A 14,296-nucleotide genomic window follows, 5' to 3' on the forward strand; every position below is an offset into this window, starting at 1 on the left:
GAGAGGAAGAAAAGGGAAAGAAGACGTGGACCTGGGGGTTCAATATATTGTATGATACTGATGAGAGAGGAAGAAAAGGGAAAGAAGACGTGGACCTCGGGGTTCAATATATTGTATGATAGTGATGATAGAGGAAGAAAAGGGAAGGAAAAGAGAAGAGAAATCAAAAAGAGAAAGGAGAAAAGAAGAGAAGAGAAAAGAGAAGAGAAATCAAAAAGAGAAAGGAGAAAAGAAGAGAAGAGAAAAGAGAAGAGAAAAGAAAGGAGAAAAGAAGAGAAGAGAAAAGAGAAGAGAAAAGAAAGGAGAAAAGAAGAGAAGAGAAAAGAAGAAAAAAAGAAAAGAGAAGAGAAATCAAAAAGAGAAAGGAGAAGAGAAGAGAAAAGAAAAGAGAAAAGAAGAAAAAAAAAAGAAGAGAAACCAAAAAGAGAAAGGAGAAAAGAGAAGAGAAAAGAAGAAAAAAAGAAAAGAGAAGAGAAACAAATAGAAAAGGGAAGAGAAAAGAAAAGAAGAGAAAAGAAGATAAAGGAGAAAAGAGAAAAGAAAAGAAGAAAAGAGGACAAAGAAAAGAAAAAGAATCGGGAAGGAAGATGTGGACATGTTATTCAATATATTGTATGATAGTGATGATAGAGAAAGAAAAGGAAAAAAATAGAAGAGAAATCAAAAAGAGAAAAGAGAAAGGAGGAAGGAAGAGAAGAGAGAAGAGAAACAAATAGAAAATGGAAGATAAAAGAAAAGGAAAAGAATAGGGAAGGAAGATGCGGACATATTAATTCAATATATTGTATGATAGTGATGATAGAGAAAGCAAAGAAAAGAGTAAAGAGGAGAAATTAGAAAAGAAAAGAGAAAAGTAAAGAGAAGAGAAATCAAAAAGAGAAAAGAGAAAGGAGAAAAGAAGAAAAAAGAGAAAAGAAGATAGAAAAGAAAAAGAATAGGGAAGGAAGATGTGGGCATGTTATTCAATATATTGTATGATAATGATAATAGAGAAAGAAAAGGAAAAAAAAGAGAAGAGAAATAAAAAAAAAAGGAGAAAAGAAGAGAAGAGAAAAGAATATAGTAAAGAAGAAAAAAAGAGAAAGGAGAAGAGAAAAAGAAGAGAAACAAATAGAAAATGGAAGATAAAAGAAAAGAGAAAAGAAGAAAAAAGAGAAAAGAAGATAAAGGAGAAAGGAGAAAAGAAGAGAAAAGAAAAAAAAAAGAATAGGGAAGGAAGATGTGGACATAATAATTCAATATATTGTATGATAGTGATGATAGAGAAAGAAAAGGGAAAAAAAAGAGAACAGAAATCAAAAAGAGAAAGGAGAAAAGAAGAGAAGAGAAAACAGAAGAGAAACAAATAGAAAAGGGAAGATAAAAGAAAAGAAAAAAGAAGAAAAAAGAGAAATGAAGATAAAGGAGAAAAGAAAAGAAAAAGAATAGGGAAGGAAGATGTGGTTATGTTTTTCAATATATTGTATGATAATGATGATAGAGAAAGCAAAGAAAAGAGAGAAGAAATAGAAAAGAAGAGACGAGGAAAGAGAGAAAAGAAGAGAAAAGGGAAAATAAAAGAAAACAGAAAAGAACATAAAAGTAAACAGAAAGGAGGAGAAATGAAAGAGAAGAGAAGAGTATAGAAGTGAAGAAAATAGAAGAGAAGAAAAGAAAAACAAAAGTAAACATAATAAGAATCGATAAGGAAGTATAAATATGAAGCTTACAGATTCCATTGTATCCACACACAGGGATATTATTTCTGGTACTTATATAGCGCCATCAATCTATGCAGTGCTATTGTACATTCCCACAGGCCCCGCCCCCGAGGAGCGTACAATCTAAGGTCCCTAACTCCCATTCATACACAGACTAGGGACACTATAGACAGGAGCCAATGACCCGAGTACTGCCAGGCGGAAGAGCTATATAGTTATATATACCAGGCCATGGACCAATACAATCCGAGAGTGGGGGACCACGCTGTGGACTGATACAATCCGAGAGTGGGGGACCAGGCCGTGGACCAATACAATCCGAGAGTGGGGGACCAGGCTGTGGACTGATACAATCCGAGAGTGGGGGACCAGGCTGTGGACCAATACAATCCGAGAGTGGGGGACCAGGCCATGGACCAATACAATCCGAGAGTGGGGGACCAGGCCGTGGACCGATACAATCCGAGAGGGGGGGACCAGGCCATGGACCGATACAATCCGAGAGGGGGGACCAGGCCGTGGACCAATACAATCCGAGAGGGGGGGACCAGGCCATGGACCGATACAATCCGAGAGGGGGGACCAGGCCGTGGACCAATACAATCCGAGAGTGGGGGACCAGGCCGTGGACCGATACAATCCGAGAGGGGGGGACCAGGCCATGGACCGATACAATCCGAGAGGGGGGACCAGGCCGTGGACCAATACAATCCGAGAGTGGGGGACCAGGCCGTGGACCAATACAATCCGAGAGTGGGGGACCAGGCCGTGGACCAATACAATCCGAGAGTGGGGGACCAGGCCGTGGACCAATACAATCCGAGAGTGGGGGACCAGGCTGTGGACCGATACAATCCGAGAGGGGGGACCAGGCCGTGGACCGATACAATCCGAGAGGGGGGACCAGGCCGTGGACCGATACAATCCGAGAGGGGGGACCAGGCTGTGGACCGATACAATCCGAGAGGGGGGACCAGGCCGTGGACCGATACAATCCGAGAGGGGGGACCAGGCCGTGGACCAATACAATCCGAGAGTGGGGGACCAGGCTGTGGACTGATACAATCCGAGAGTGGGGGACCAGGCTGTGGACCAATACAATCCGAGAGTGGGGGACCAGGCCGTGGACCGATACAATCCGAGAGGGGGGACCAGGCTGTGGACCGATACAATCCGAGAGTGGGGGACCAGGCCGTGGACCGATACAATCCGAGAGGGGGGACCAGGCCGTGGACCAATACAATCCGAGAGTGGGGGACCAGGCCGTGGACCAATACAATCCGAGAGTGGGGGACCAGGCCGTGGACCAATACAATCCGAGAGGGGGGACCAGGCTGTGGACCGATACAATCCGAGAGTGGGGGACCAGGCCGTGGACCGATACAATCCGAGAGGGGGGACCAGGCTGTGGACCAATACAATCCGAGAGTGGGGGACCAGGCTGTGGACCAATACAATCCGAGAGTGGGGGACCAGGCTGTGGACCGATACAATCCGAGAGGGGGGACCAGGCCGTGGACCAATACAATCCGAGAGTGGGGGACCAGGCCGTGGACCAATACAATCCGAGAGTGGGGGACCAGGCTGTGGACCGATACAATCCGAGAGTGGGGGACCAGGCTGTGGACCGATACAATCCGAGAGGGGGGACCAGGCCGTGGACCAATACAATCCGAGAGTGGGGGACCAGGCCGTGGACCAATACAATCCGAGAGTGGGGGACCAGGCTGTGGACCGATACAATCCGAGAGTGGGGGACCAGGCTGTGGACCGATACAATCCGAGAGGGGGGACCAGGCTGTGGACCGATACAATCCGAGAGGGGGGACCAGGCTGTGGACCGATACAATCCGAGAGTGGGGGACCAGGCTGTGGACCGATACAATCCGAGAGGGGGGGACCAGGCAGTGGACCAATACAATCTGAGAGGGGGGACCAGGCGTGATATCTACTAACCCACCCCCAGGGGGGTCACCCTCCCTCTCAGTGTGATTATTGATCGTCACCCTCCCTCTCAGTGTGATTATTGATCGTCACCATCCCTCTCAGTGTGATTATTGATCGTCACCATCCCTCTCAGTGTGATTATTGATCGTCACCCTTCCTCTCAGTGTGATTATTGATCGTCACCATCCCTCTCAGTGTGATTATTGATCATCCCCATTCCTCTCAGTGTGATTATTGATCGTCACCGTTCCTCTCAGTGTGATTATTGATCATCACCATCCCTCTCAGTGTGATTATTGATCGTCACCGTTCCTCTCAGTGTGATTATTGATCGTCACCATCCCTCTCAGTGTGATTATTGATCGTCACCCTTCCTCTCAGTGTGATTATTGATCGTCACCGTTCCTCTCAGTGTGATTATTGATCATCACCATTCCTCTCAGTGTGATTATTGATCATCACCATCCCTCTCAGTGTGATTATTGATCCCACATTCAGGGATTCACCTTTTATGTTTATTATAGTTCATAAATATCAGGACTTTTTCTTTTCACTGGCGTTTCTTTTTCTTTTTCTACACATTATTTATTTATTTTTCTCACTATGGTAGATCAGCTCACTTTATAAACTGTGAGAGATTGATTTGTTGTAATCGCTGTATTGCATCGGTGGCATTTTTTAGTCACTTATAAGTTTTTATGAGCATTTTGAATGTCTTACACTGTTTTATGTGCATTCTATTCTATTATACATATTTATTGTATATCGTTCATTGGTTTAATTATCTGTTTTTGGGAATTAGTGCACCAGATTGTATATAAGATTTGTATCTGCCAGTGTGTGGTCAACCAGCTGGATTGGAGTCTCCCTCCGGTGGTGGGCAGAGGTAGTGCAGCTGTGAAAGTATATCACGGCTGATCTTATATACGGTTTTATATATTCAAAGTTCCCTTTATTCCCTCTTACCCCAAGTCACAGCTGCACGTGTGCACCTCGGTTAGCTAGTCGCTGTGGGTGTGGCATGCGGGGTGAACTCTTGACACGTTTATTGGTTTAATTATCACCATGTGACGGGAGTGACTTTGGGTGGGGGGCCCATGGAACACAGCTCACTTTGGAAAGGTGGGGAGACCTCTGTCTCAGCTCCCCATATCCCTCTTATGTGTAAGTCACCCTGTGCCTGTTAGGGGTACAGGATGATCTGTCCTAATATTGGGGTGGGGGGCTTATTGATTGTTTAATGCCATGTGGTTGCATCCCATTGTTCTATTGTGTGTCTTGCTTGGGAGCAAACTATTATGGGATGTATGTGTTTGTGTATTGGCTTGGTGGGGGTGTTTCCAGCAGCCCTTCCCCCTGATGGGACTGCCTGCTAATGTGTCTCTTGTTACTGGGTGTGTATTGCCCCGCCCTGTGTCATTATGCAGGGAGGGGGGGTTGTCCCCTGAGTGTATATATTTAATCTCTGTATTAAAATAAAGTAGTCTATTTCCTGATTTCTTTCAAGATTGGTGTCGTCTAGTACCGTATGGCCAGCGGTGGTGTCAGTGGTCGGTGTTCAGACAGGGAAGCGGGAGTCTAACGGAAATACCCAAGTGCAGTCGGGGTCCGGTTCCGTTACAAGCCAGTAAGGCTTGTAGTATTGGGGTAGCGCTGCACCAATTCAGATTTAGCCCAGAGGAGACATTCCTCCATATAACTGGAGTCTTAGGATTCAGACCCATGCTGATAGCAGGAGAGGGCAGAGTGACCGATGGAGGATCTCCTCAGTCTCTGTCCAGTCACAGGGTGGGGGTAGGGAGGAGATCTGTACGTGTTACTGAACTACAGAAGAAAAAATAATCTTCTGCCCACCAGACAGGACTCTGCTGTGTAGCAGAGCTGAGCAAATCCAAGGACTTTATGGACAGAAATACAAAATCTATGGAAGGTAAAGCAGCCCCTATATACAGTATGTACGTCATCCGTGGACGTGGCTGGGTGGAGTCACGCTGCTGGCAGGAAAACCTCCAAAGAATAAAAATGATGACAATTTGAAGGTTTCAGAAAAACATTTGTCAGAATTTCTAATTATTAATGAAATGGTAAAAAAAAATGTAATGAAAGCAAAAACATTCTCATTCAGTCTTGAAGCAGAAGATGCTTACCATATCTATTCATCAGAGATTTATCTTCACTTCCTGTCTCATCAGAGACTTATCTTCACTTCCTGTCTCATCAGAGAGATTTCTCTTCACTTCCTGTCCCATCAGAGATTTCTCTTCACTTCCTGTTCCTTTAGAGAGATTTCTGCTTACTTCCTGTCCCATCAGAGAAATTTCTTTTCACTTCCTGTCCCATCAAATAAATGTATCTTCACTTCCTGTCCCATCAGAGATTTCTCTTCATATCCTGTCCCTTTAGAGAGATTTCTCCTCTCTTTCTGTCCCATCAGAGAGATTTCTCTTCACTTCCTGTCCCATCAGAGATTTCTCTTCACTTCCTGTTCCTTTAGAGAGATTTCTGCTTACTTCCTGTCCCATCAGAGAAATTTCTTTTCACTTCCTGTCCCATCAAATAAATGTATCTTCACTTCCTGTCCCATCAGAGATTTCTCTTCATATCCTGTCCCTTTAGAGAGATTTCTCCTCTCTTTCTGTCCCATCAGAGAGATTTCTCTTCACTTCCTGTCCCATCAGAGATTTCTCTTCACTTCCTGTTCCTTTAGAGAGATTTCTGCTTACTTCCTGTCCCATCAGAGAAATTTCTTTTCACTTCCTGTCCCATCAAATAAATGTATCTTCACTTCCTGTCCCATCAGAGATTTCTCTTCATATCCTGTCCCTTTAGAGAGATTTCTCCTCTCTTTCTGTCCCATCAGAGAGATTTATCTTCACTTCCTGTCCCATCAATGACTTATCTTCACTTCCTGCCCTAACAGAGAGATTTCTCTTCACTTCCTGTCCCATCAGAGAGATTTATTTTCACTTCCTGTCCCATCAGAGACTTTTCTTCACTTCCTGCCCTAACAGAGAGATTTCTCCTCACTTCCTGTCCTATCAGAGATATTTATTTTTATTTTCTGTCCCATCAGATAGATTTCGTTTGACTTCCTGTCTCATCAGAGAGATTTCTTTTCACTCCTTGTCTCATCAAAGAGATTTCTCTTCACTTCCTGTCCCATCAGAGAGATTTATTTTTATTTTCTGTCCCATCAGAGAGATTTCTCTTCATTCCTTGTCCCATTGGATATTTTTTTCACTTCCTGTCCCATCAGAGACTTTGTTGACTTCCTGTCCAATTAGAGAGATTTCTCTTCACTTCCTGTCCCATCACTGACTTATCTTCTCTTCCTGTCTCGTCAGAGAGATTTCTCTTTACTTCCTGTCTCATCAGAGAGATTTCTCCTCACTTCCTGTCCCATCAGAGAGATTTATTTTTATTTTCTGTCCCCTAAGAGAGATTTCTCTTCACTTTCTGTCTCAGAAACACAACAGGAAGTACAAGGAAATCTCCCCTCAGAATGGTTGTCACTGGCACAGGCGTCCTCATGGGAAGATTTTCCCTCACCTATCCTTCCTGTGACAGTTTTTTTTTGCTAAACAAACAAAAAAAGACCAAAACTTTTGAAAAAAACCCCATTTTATTCATTTCTGTTCTATACATTTTCAGTAACCGGAGAGTATTGCAAACAGTCAAGAGAGAAAACAAACGTCTGTCCCCGGTACCCACAGATGCCGCATATCGTAAAAACAACGTTTTATTGAAAAGGGATCATTTTTTCTGATAGGAAATCGTTCAAAAAGAGACAGAAAACGGGAAGATGGGGCAACGGACGGGACTTGTGGGCAGCTGAAGTCTGGGCTGAGTGTGCCACCTGGTGGTGAGTAGAGGGAGCTGCTACCGATGTGTGGTAACCACTTTAAGGAGCCAAACTTTTCTGACATTTTTTGTTTACGAGTAAAAAGACATTTTTGCTAGAAAATTATTAGAATCCCCAAACCTCAGATACATACAGTTGTGTTCATAATAATATCCGTGTGATGAGAAAAGTGACTGAAGCTGCAAATCCTTCTAATCCTTTTATTTCCATCCACACAAATGCATTGGGAACACGACACATTCTATTCCAAATCACAACATGAAGAAAATACATCAAATTTGTGTTGTTCCTCTAAAAAAATGGAAGAAAAGTGAATATTAGACGGTTCAAAAAAATGGCCGTGTTTGTATTCTTCTTTCCAAACTCCAACATTCACTATATAAACTGAGAAATGTTTGAAGATTTTGCTTTCCTTTGAATGACTTCATGAATATTTGGTTGTAGTCGCACTGTTTCTGAGAACTGCAGTACATCTGTGTTGCATGGAGTCCCCCAACTTCTGGCCCCTGTGATCAGGTATTCCAGCCCAGGATGATTGGACCACATTCCACACTTCTTCTCTATTTCTTGGTTTGGCCTCAGAAACGGCATTTTTGATGTCACCCCACAAGTTTTCTATTGGATGAAGATCCGGGGATTGGGCTGGCCACTCCATAACGTCCATCTTGTTGGTCTGGAACCAAGATGTTGCCCGTTTACTGGTGTGTTTGGGGTCGTTGTCTTGTTGGAACCCCCATTTCAAGGGCATTTCCTCTTCAGCATAAGGCAGCATGACCTCTTCAAGTATTCTGATGGATTCAAACTGATCCATGATCCCTGGTATGCGATAAATAGGCCCCACACCGTAGTATGAGAAACATCCCCATATCATGATGCTTGCACCACCATGCTTCACGGTCTTCACAGTGTACTGTGGCTTGAATTCAGTGTTTGGGGGTCGTCTGACAAACTGTCTCCGCCCACTAGACCCAAAAAGAACAATCTTACTTCCATCAGTCCACAAAATGTTGCCCCATTTCTCTTTAGGCCGGTCAATGTGCTCTTTGGCAGATTGTAACCTCTTCAGCACACGTCTTTTTTCCAACAGTGGGACTTTGCGGGGACTTCTTGCAGATAGCTTGGCTTCACATCGGCGTCTTCTAATTGTAACAGTCCTCACAGGGAACGTCACACCTTCTTTCATCTTCCTGGAGCTGATTGTTGGCTGAGTCCTCACAGGGAACGTCACACCTTCTTTCATCTTCCTGGAGCTGATTGTTGGCTGAGTCCTCACAGGGAACGTCACACCTTCTTTCATCTTCCTGGAGCTGATTGTTGGCTGAGTCCGCCCCATTTTGGCTATTCTTCTATCCATTCCAATGGTAGTTTTTCGCTTTCTTCCACGTCTTTCAGGTTTTGGTTGCCATTTAAAAGCATTTGCCATCATTTTAGCTGAGCAGCCGATCATTTTCTGCACTTCTTTATATGTTTTCCCCTCCAATCAACTTTTTAATCAAGGTACGCTGTTCTTCTGAACAATGTCTGGAACCACCCATTTTCCTCAGAATTTCAGAGAGAAATGCACTGTAACCAGCATGTCCAACATTTGCTGCCTTCCTTCCTTAAATAAGGGCAATAATTGCCACCTGTTTATCAAAGAATGAATGACGTCACTAATAGAACTCCACACGGCTATTATTGTGAACACGCCCCTTTCAATGAGTGATTCAATGACACAGAATCAGCAGCATGCATGTCATGACTGTCGGGTCTGTTGGATTTCTATGACTCTACTACACCTGCTAGGAAATTATCTGCCACGTAGAAATATCATTTCCAGCAAAAACAGCGATTGATCCGGTTAGTGATGTCTGACGGCTAGTATTCTCAACACAACTGTATATATATTTTTAGCAGAGACTAGAATGAAATGGTGATCACTGACATTTTTCATGTCGCACGGTATTTGCGCAGCGGTTCTTCAAACGCAAATTGTTCAGAAAAAATACACTTTAATGAATAATAAAAAAAACCACAATATACACCCCAATTCATTTATAGAATATGAAAGATGATGTCACGCCGAGTCAGAGGAAGTCCAGCATTAGAATGGTTGCTCTCGCTCTGACGTTCGCGTGGCTCATGTATGCGTTCACTTCTGCACGCGAGCACAGAGGGGGGGAGGGGCTTTCATTTTTTTTCTTATTCATTCATTTATTTTTACACTGTCCTTTTATTTTATTTGTAATCATTTTTATTCCCATTACAAGAAATGTAGACATCCCTTGTGATAGAAATAAGGGATGACAGGTCCTCTTTATGGAGAGGTCGGGGGTCTGTAAGACCCCTATTCACTCCTCTACCTTTAAAAGCATAAGTTTAAAAAAAAAGATTGATCTTATGCTTGAAACAAACAAACAAAAAAGTTTACATCGGCTCTAGCATGGAAGTGACATCATGACGTTGCTCCAGTCCTCCTAGATCATAGAGGGGAGGAAAGATGGATGATCTGGTCTTTCCTCACCTTTGTGACCTGCAGCTGCAACCGCAAGCCGGACCGGATCTTGGGCTCATCGGGGAGAATGGTATGCTCAGGAAACACCAGCAAGCAGTGGGGGGTGGGGAGTCCCCTCCTGATGGTTCTAAAAGCGATCCAGTGGCTAATCAGCTGCTCAGATCACTTTTATCAGAAAGAAAAACGACTGCTGAAGAGTTATGGATCACAGCTTCAGCCACAACCCCGGTAAACCATTTGCAATCCGCAACACATATATATATATATTAAATTATATTATTATACCTTTAATAGCCCCCCAGTCTTAGTCCGGAGGGTTCAATAGTGAGTTGGCCCCGCCCTTTCCCCCACACATGACCTTTAATGGCCTCCCAGTCTTAGTTCGTAGGGTTCAATATTGAGTTGGCCCCGCCCTTTCCCCCACACATGACATTTAATGGCCTCCCAGTCTTAGTTCGTAGGGTTCAATATTGAGTTGGCCCCGCCCTTTCCACACACATGACCTTTAATGGCCCCCCAGTCTTAGTCCGGAGGGTTCAATATTGAGTTGGCCCCGCCCTTTCCCCGCACATGACCTTTAATGGACCCCCAGTCTTAGTCCGTAGGGTTCAATATTGGGTTGGCCCCGCCCTTTCCACGCACATGACCTGTAATGGCCCCCCAGTCTTAGTCCGTAGGGTTCAAAATTGAGTTGGCCCCGCCCTTTCCACACACATGACCTTTAATGACTCCCCAGTCTTAGTCCGTAGGGTTCAATATTGAGTTGCCCCCGCCCTTTCCACACACATGACCTTTAATGGCCCCCCCCAGTCTTAGTCCGTAGGGTTCAATATTGAGTTGGCCCCGCCCTTTCCACACACATGACCTTTAATGGCCCCCCAGTCTTAGTCCGTAGGGTTCAATATTGAGTTGGCCCCGCCCTTTCCACACACATGACCTTTAATGGCCCCCCAGTCTTAGTCCGTAGGGTTCAATATTGAGTTGGCCCCGCCCTTTCCACACACATGACCTTTAATGGCCCCCCAGTCTTAGTCCGTAGGGTTCAATATTGAGTTGGCCCCGCCCTTTCCACACACATGACCTTTAATGGCCCCCCCGTCTTAGTCCGTAGGGTTCAATATTGAGTTGGCCCCACCCTTCCCACACACATGACCTGTAATGGCCCCCAGTCTTTGTCTGTAGGGTTCAATATTGAGTTGGCCCCGCCCTTTCCACACACATGACCTTTAATGGCCCCCCAGTCTTAGTCCGTAGGGTTCAATATTGAGTTGGCCCCGCCCTTCCCACACACATGACCTTAAATGGCCCCCCAGTCTTTGTCCGTAGGGTTCAATATTGAGTTGGCCCCGCCCTTTCCACACACATGACCTTTAATGCCCCCCAGTCTTAGTCCGTAGGGTGCAATATTGAGTTGGCCCCGCCCTTTCCACGCACTTGACCTTTAATGGCCCCCCAGTCTTAGTCCGTAGGGTTCAATATTGAGTTGGCCCCGCCCTTTGCAGCTATAACAGCTCCAACTCTTCTGGGAAGGCCGTCCACAAGGTTTAGGAGGGTGTCTATGGGAAGGTTGGACCATTCTTCCAGAAGCACATTTGTCAGGTCAGGCACTGATGTCGGGGGAGGGGCACTGATGTCGGGGGAGGAGGCCTGGCTCGCAGTCTCCGCTCTAATTCATCCCAAAGGTGTTCTATGGGGTTGAGGTCAGGACTCTGTGCAGGACAGTCAAGTTCCTCCACCCCAAACTGGCTCCTCCATGTCTTTATGGACCTTGCTTTGTGCACTGGTGGGCAGTCATGTTGGAACAGGAAGGGGCCATCCTCAAACTCTTCCCACATAGTTGGGAGCATGAAATTGTCAAAAATGTCGCCTTGAGAGTTCCCTTCACTGGAACTAGGGGGCCAAGTCCAACCCCTGAAAAACAACCCCACACCATAATCCCCCCTCCACCAAACTTTACACTTGGCACAATGCAGTCAGGCAAGTACCGTTCTCCTGGCCACCGCCAAACCCAGACACGTCCATCAGATCACCAGATAGAGAAACATGATTGGTCACTCCAGAGAACACTCCTCCACTGCTCTAGAGTCCAGTGGCAGCGTGCTTTACACCACGGCATCCGACGCTTTGCATTGCACTTGGTGATGGAAGGCTTGGATGCAGCTGCTCGGCCATGGAAACCCATTCCATGAAGCTCTCTACGCACTGTTGTTGGGCTCATCTGAAGGCCACACCAAGTTTGGAGGTCTTTAGCTGCTTGATTGGGAGGGGATTGGAACACCTGAATCACATGATATGGAGGGGATTGGAACACCTGAATCACATGATATGGAGGGGATCGGAACACCTGAATCACATGATATGGAGGGGATCGGAACACCTGAATCACATGATATGGAGGGGATCGGAACACCTGAATCACATGATTGGAGGGGATTGGGACACCTGAATCACATGATTGGGAGGGGATTGGAGCACCTGAATCACATGATATGGAGGGGATTGGAACACCTGAATCACATGATTGGGAGGGGATTGGAGCACCTGAATCACATGATATGGAGGGGATTGGAACACCTGAATCACATGATTAGGGGGCAATATAGAGTGTGTGTGTGTGTATATATATATATACGTATTGTGGTCAGTAAGTGGATAAAATTGTCAATACAGAGGTCTGTGCTGTGATTGGACGCAGTTGATCAGCAGGTGCCGGCCATGAATCAGGAGGAGCTCATTGATAGAGGTGGGGAAGGAAAACCCATTGATAGAGGTGAAGAGGGAAGGCATATTGATGGAGGTGTGTGTGTGTGAGGGGTCATTGATGAAAGTGGAAGGGGAAGGCTCACTGATAGAGGTGGGGAGGGAAGGCCCATTGATGGAGGTGGGGGAGGGAAGGCCCATTGATGGAGGTGGGGAAGGAAGGCTCATTGATGGAGGTGGGGAGGGAAGGCTTAATGATGGAGGTGGGGGGGAGGTTAATTGTTGAAGGTGGGGAGGGAAGGTTCACTGATGGAGGTGGAAGAGGGTAGGCTCAATGATGGAGGTGGGAGAGGGTAGGCTCAATGATGGAGGTGGGGGGAGGTTCATTGATGGAGGTGGAAGAGGGGAAGGCTCATTGATGGAGGTGGGGAGGGAAGGCTCATTGATGGAGGTGGGGAGGGAAGGTTTATTGATGGAGGTGGGGAGGGAAGGCTCATTGATGGAGATGGGGGGTCAATAATGGAGGTGGGGGCGGGAAGGTTTATTGATGGAGGTGGGGAGGGAAGGCTCATTGATGGAGATGGGGCGGGAAGGTCCATTGATAGAGGTGGGGAGGGAAGGCTCATTAATGGAGTTGGGGGAGGGAAGCTCATTGATGGAGGTGGGGAGGGAAGGCTCATTGATGAAGGTGGGCAGAGAAGGCTTATTGATGAAGGTGGGGGGGAGGCTCATTGATGGAGGTGGGGGGAGGTTTATTGATGGAGCTGGAAGAGGGGAAGGCTCATTGATGGAGATGGGGAGGGAAGGCTCATTGATGGAGATGGGGGGTCAATAATGGAGGTGGGGGTGGGAAGGTTTATTGATGGAGGTGGGGAGGGAAGGCTGATTGATGGAGATGGGGCGGGAAGGTTCATTGATAGAGGTGAGGAGGGAAGGCTCAATGATGGTGTTGGGGGAGGGAAGCTCATTGATGGAGGTGGGGAGGGAAGGCTCATTGATGGAGATGGGGAGGGAAGGCTCATTGGTGGAGGTGGGGGGGCTCATTGATGTAGGTGGGGAGGGAAGGCTCATTGATGGAGGTAGGGGGGGCCATTGATAGAGGTGGGGAGGGAAGGTGTAACGGAACTGGCCCCAGACTGCGCTTGGATTCTTCCGTTAGACTATCGCTTCCCTGTCCGAACACCGACCACTGACACCACAGAGACCATACAGGACTAGACGACACCAATCTGGAAGTAAATCAGGAAGTAGACTACTTTATTTGAACACAGATACAAGATATAGACACTCAGGGGACAATCCCCCCTCCCTGCATAATGACACAGGGCGGGGCAATCCCCCCTCCCTGCATAATGACACAGGGCGGGGCAATCCCCCCTTCCTGCATAATGACACAGGGTGGGGCAATCTACATTTAGTAACAAGAGACACACCAGCAGACAGTCCCATCAGGAGGGAGGGCTGCTGGAGACACCCCCACCAAGCCAATACACACAAACACATACATCCCATAGAGAGCTGTGTTTTATGCCCCCCCACCCAAAGTCACTCCCGTCATAGAAGGCTCATTGATGGAGGTGGGGGAGAGGCTTA

This window comes from Staurois parvus, unplaced genomic scaffold, assembly GCF_062004578.1.
Source record: "Staurois parvus isolate SC_StPar_1 unplaced genomic scaffold, SC_StPar_1.0 ptg001527l, whole genome shotgun sequence".
NCBI classification, from domain to species: domain Eukaryota; kingdom Metazoa; phylum Chordata; class Amphibia; order Anura; family Ranidae; genus Staurois; species Staurois parvus.